Raw genomic sequence first — 6,353 nt, 5'->3', positions numbered from 1 at the left:
TCCCCATACTGTCGGCACCCATTCCCCACTCACCATACTGTGTTTGCACCCATCCCCCACTCACCATACTGTCTGCACCCATCCCCCATACTGTTTTCTCATCCATGCCCTCATTGCCCCATACTGTTTCCTCATACATGCCCCCCATACATGCTCTGCATCTCCCCCTTTGCTTATTTTGTCCCACATTAAATTCTCGATCCCCACCAAATCTCCCCCCACACATTAAGTCCCCCATCCATTAAATCCCCCTATCCCCACCCACACATTAAATCCCCCATCCCACTCCAAATCTCCTCCCACATTAAATCCCCCCATCCCCTACTCCAAATGTCCCCCACACATTAAATCCCCCATCCCACTCCAAATCTCCCCCCACACATTAAATCCCCCCATCCCATTCCATTCCAAATCTCCCCCTACCCTTTTTATCCCCTCATCCCCTACTCCAAATCTCCCTCCACACATTAAATCACCTACTCCAAATCTCCCTCCACACATTAAATTCCCCCATTCTCTCTCCAAATCTCCCCACACACATTAAATCCCCCATCCCCAAGCTAAATCATCCCCGTGCAATTAATCTTCGGTGTCTTCAGCTCCATTGGAACACTTACAACCAGTGTGCTGCCCTGCAGGGCGGCAAGTGACGTCAACAGCGTGATCACATGATCTGATCACGCTTCTCGCGTCGCTCTGACCCGGTGGTCAGAGCCTCAATTGTACTCGCGTCTGTGAGTACAATTGATCCCTGGGATCCGGCGCGCTGCAGCTTCTCTGTTCCGGCTGTCAGCTTGACAGCCGGTACAGAGAACAGCCAACTCCCAGTCCGCAGGGCAGCAGAATGCAGCCGCTGGGGGAGACATTGCGGACCGCCGCATTAGGTGACCCGACTGCGCCTTTTGGCTGCGCTCAGGGCACATGCCCCAGCTGCTCCCCCCACAGATACGCCTCTGAGTCCATCAGCGGCACAGCGCAGAGCCGTAGATGGAGTCAGTGAGTGGGCCGGCATGGTGCGGCCTGTGGACCTGATTTCCAGCCCCACGGCTGTCTCGGTCCGCAGATGTGGCAAAGTGCAGCCCGTGGGCCACATCCGATCCTTTGGCTGTCTCAGTCCAGCCCGTGGACCGAGACAGCCATGGGGCTGGAAATCAGAGGTCCCCACGGGCGGCACAGTGCCTGCCCGCTCGCTGTCTCCATGTGCGGGTCTGACTGCGCTGCGCCTGCTGCTGACTTCTTTGGTGGAGGAGGGAAGTCCGCCCACTTCCTCCACCAATCAGCGTGTGAGCGGAGGCAGGGAGAGAAGCAGAGCGCCAGGGAACAGGATCGAGGTATGTTTTTTTTTTTCTCAGGTGTATGGGCTGTTTGGGTGGGCATGGGGAGGCTATGGGGGTGTGACATGGTGTTACACACATGGGGCGACATGATGTTGCACACATGGGGCGACATGATGTTGCACACATGGGGCAACATGATGCTGCACACATGGCGTAACATGGTGCTGCACACATGGGGCGACATTGTGCTGCACACATTGGGCGACATGGTGCTGCATATGGGGGTGACATGCTTCACATGGGGAGGCTATGGGGGCGACCTGCTGCACATGGAGAGGCTATGGGGGCGACATGCAGTGTATATAGGGAGGCTGTGTGGGGGCTCATGCTGTATATAAGGAGGCTGTGTGGGGCTCATGCTGTATATGGGGAGGCTGTGTGGGGTTCATGCTGTATATGGGGATGCTGTGTGGGGCTCATGCTGTATATAGGGAGGCTGTGTGGGACTCATGCAGTATAGGGGGAGGCTGTGTGGGGCTCATGCAGTATGGGGAGGCTGTGGGGGCTCATGCTGTATATGGGGAGGCTATGTGGGGCTCATGCTGTATATGGGGAGGCTGTGGGGCTCATGCAGTATATGGAGAGGCTGTGTGGGGCTAATGCAGTATATGGGGAGGCTGTGGGGGCTCATTTTGTATATAGGTAGGCTGTGTGGGGCTCATACAGTATAATGGGGAGGCTGTGTGGGGCTCATGCTTTGTGTGGGGCTCATGCAGTATATATAGGGAGGTTGTGTGGAGCTCATGCAGTATATATAGGGAGGCTGTGTGGGGCTCATGCAGTGTATATAGGGAGGCTGTATGGTGCTCATGCTGCATATGGGGGAGGCTGTGTGGGGCTCGTGCCGCATATGGGGGAGGCTGTGTGAGGCTCATGCCGCATATGGGGGAAGCTGTGAGGGCTCATACCGCATATAAGGGGCTGTTGGGGGGCTCATACGATATACAGAAGGGCTGTGCTCGGGTTCAAACGATATATATAGGGGGATGTCAGCATTCTTAATTCTGCTCAATATTAAGTTAAACAATTAATATTAATAAAATTATCAATAATATAATAATTATAATATATCGATATTAATATTGAACAGAATTAATTTTGGCCTATTGGTTCGGCCCTCCACAATGGTCATGGTCTCTCATGTGGCCCCTCGGGAAAGTTAATTGCCCACCCCTGTTCTAATCTATACTTTATGAACTTCAAATATTAAGATATTTTTTACGAGCGCTCGGGACATCAAACAGCACAGCCATAGTATGGTGTACAAAGTAGGATTTCTGCTTTATTAATGCACAGGTCAAGTATAGTGTCACAGTCAACCTAAACTTGCAGAAAGATGAGGCCAATAGGAATTTAGAGGCATGAACAGAAATGTGAAACTTCTCTGCCCAACAGTGTTAACTATTTGATTGCCATGGAACAAGAGAATGAGACAAGATGGATACTCAGAGACAATATGGAGTCTAAATAGTAGAAAGAAATGCGGCACTCACCCTTTTATGCTTGTGAAATCGTGCTGTTTTTATTGGACCGACATGAAAAAGTTGTTACATGTCAATGTGATACATCAGGCGTACAGGAGGGTGCGGGAAGAGAAGAAGTGGACGACGGCCGTTTCGCACAAGGTGTGCTTCGACGGGTCCAGGTGATTGATTACTGTTCGTCATTTCCTTTTTAAAGGGGATTTAGACGTATGTGCATAGATATATACTAACAAATAGATAAAACAATCGTGAAAGTGCATTAAAAACGAGTAATCATAAATCACAAACAGACTTATAACTTTAGGCGAAATTTTGAAGCTTTTTGACACAATTTATAACATTAGCTGCGTTTATAGGAAAACCGACATGTCTAATCTGTCATTTAAACCAGTCGGACCTTGTGCGTTGGCATTCAGTATCCATCTGGCTTCTTTCTGCATCAATAATCTATTGTGATCGCCTCCCTGCGGAGGATATTTTACAATTTCCAAACCAGCGAACCCTAACAGCTCTGGATCAGAATTATGTTTTTCTTTCATATGCTGTATAACCTCAAACAGCCTTTGGCTGCCGTCACACTAGCAGTATTTGGTCAGTATTTTACATCAGTGTTTGTAAGCCAAAACCAGGAGTGGAACAATTAGAGGAAAAGTATAATAGAAACATATGCACCACTTCTGCATTTATCACCCACTCCTGGATTTGGCTTACAAATACTGATGTAAAATACTGACCAAATACTGCTAGTGTGACGGCAGCCTTTGCCTGTATTTATCGATTTGTAATGTTCTTTAAATCTGGTAACTAATGGTCTTATTGTTTTGCCGATATAAAAATATAAACAAGGACAAAATAAAACATAAACCACAAATTTACTAAGCTGAAAAAGGGTTATTTATTATGTGCAAATGGCAGAATTTACAATTGCCGCACTTATGGTTCCCTATTGGAGTATTGCTGTTTATCCAGTTAGTATTTTTAGGTGACAATATCCTATTGTGTACCAATACATCTGATAAATTTTGAGCACGTTTATATGCAAATCTCGGAGTTCTGGTATATGTCTGCTAGATCCTTATCTGTCTGCAGAACATGCCAGTTCTTACGAATCGACTAATGTATGATATTGTCCAAATTACTATGTTTGAAACAAAAGGAAAATCTCTTTCACAGCATTCCCCCTTTTTTGGAATTTCTTTTTAAAAAAAATCTGTGTATGTTTCTTAATCCGATTTTCGGCTTCCTCCAACAATTGTGAGGGATAGCCTCTTTTTCTAAAGCGCAGTTTTAAATTATTCACTTGTTCATTGAAAATTTCATTATTATTGTTGATCTTACGTAATCTTAACGTGTGCGCAATGTTAAAATGTAATAAATTATTAGTTGCTGTTGGCTTCTTATATACCTTAGTGATTATTTCTTCTTCTAAGTTCTCTATTTTTACATCTAGATATTCTAAACTATTAGCCCCATAGCAAGATGTGAATAACATATTTTCTGTATTAGTTACATTGAAATATTCCACAAAGTTATTAAATTCTGTCCTTTCTCCATCCCAAATTATCAGAATATCATCCACGAATCTAACATAAAAGCAAATATGCTTCAAAAATTGATTAGCTATGTTAGTAATGTATGTTTCTTCAAAGATTGCTAGAAATAAATTGGCATATGTACATGCAGTGGGCATACCCATTACAGTCCCAACTTTTTTCATACCATTTATCCATTAACTTAAAGGCATTGTGAGATAAAATAAATTCTAAACCCTCCAAAATAAACGAGGTTAACCCCATCTCTGTGTTCGTATTTTGTAGAACTTTCTGAATTGCTTTCAAGCCTTTATTTTGCGGGATACGAGTATAAAGATTTACTACATCTATTGATGTTAGTGAGAATGCACATTGCCAGTCTATTTCTTTTAAGGCCAAAACAAGGTCTCCAGAATCTCTAATATAAGATGGGATTGTTGGCAATAATGGTTTTAATAACCAATCTATTTATTGGGATAATGATTCTGTTAAAGGATTAATGCCAGATATTATTGGGCGACCTAGTGGCCTTTTCATACATTTGTGGAGCTTAGGTATACTATACCAATGGGGAAATTGTGGAAATTCTGGTAGCAAACTTTCTGCGCGTTTTTTCGTTAATACACCTTTTTCTACATATTTTCTTAGTATTGTTCTTAATTTTGTTTTATATTTCTGAGTTGGGTTATTAGATAAAAGGGCAGTATGTAACAGTCTCCTAATTGCATAAGGGCTTCTTCGATGTAATAATCACGGTCTAAGACCACTAAGTTACCCCCTTTATCTGCCCTTCTAATCACTATATCATCCCATTTTTTTAGCTCTTTTAATGCCATTAGTTCTTTATTCGTTAAATTTTTACTCGGTGTATGGTAAAAAATGGCTTCTACATCTTTTATTACTAGATCTTGAAAAAGATCAATGGTATTACCTGGGGAAATTGGGGGCATATATTTTGACGATATTCCACCTCTAAATGGGGTTTCTTGGGAAGTTTTTATAATCTCCCTATTAGTATTTTGTAGTAAAGTGGGATCATTTATGCTAAGTAGCAGTAATGAATCATCATTGTCAGTTGTATTTTCAGGCGGGTATACCATGAAGCCTAATGTACCTATAGAGATTTTATTTTCCGACGGAAATTGTGAGGTTTGGCTCAGTGAACTTTGCTTTTTGCCCTTGCTAAAGTGTTTTTGTAAGTGCAGTTTTCTTATGCTCTTAAACAGATCTATTTTAAAGTCCGTTAGATCAAATTCTTCCGGCAAACAGTAATTGAGTCCTTTAGATAAAAGTGAGATATGGTCCGCTGTAAGAGTTCTTTTAGATAGATTTACTACTTGAAGATCCTCTTTTTCTTCTTCTGTCATTATTTCCTCCAGGAGACTGGCTTGAGTTTTCTCCGGACATTTGCGTTTTCTACCTCCTCGTCTAGTTTTCTTCCTAAAGGGGTTGACGAGCCTGCTTTTTCTGGAGTATTATGTTTATCATCACCTGTGTCTTCTGCTACGCTTGATTCGGAGTCGGTGATCCAGCCGTCATGAACAGTTTTTTTATTATAGTTCCTGCTCCCCTTAGGGTTTTGGTTTTTATTAAAAAATGATGAGCGCTTTTCATTCTTATTCCAAGTAAAAACTTGACCCATCTCAAAATCACTTTTTTATCTCTAAGGTTTTTCCTTTCTTTTTTTGTTTTATTTCTATTCGTAAAAATGTCAATTTTCTTTCTAGTTTATTATCAAAGTTTTTATTTTGACTTTCTGTTAACCGACTAGATAATTCTGTCTTTGATTTTTCCAGTTGTTCACATAGAAGTGTATATTCTTTTTCATTTTGAGAGGTTACCAGATTTAATAAGCTACGAGAACATTGTAGATGTATTTTTTCCCATTCTTCCTGAAAAGCTGTATCATTCTGGAATTTGGAAATTTTTGCGGTTTGGAAATGGTAAAATATCCTCCGCAGGGAGGCGATCACAATAGATTATTGATGCAGAAAGAAGCC

The sequence above is a fragment of the Ranitomeya variabilis genome, chromosome 4 (genome assembly GCF_051348905.1).
Source record: "Ranitomeya variabilis isolate aRanVar5 chromosome 4, aRanVar5.hap1, whole genome shotgun sequence".
Taxonomy (NCBI): Eukaryota; Metazoa; Chordata; class Amphibia; order Anura; family Dendrobatidae; genus Ranitomeya; species Ranitomeya variabilis.
This window is presented reverse-complemented; position numbering follows the sequence as displayed.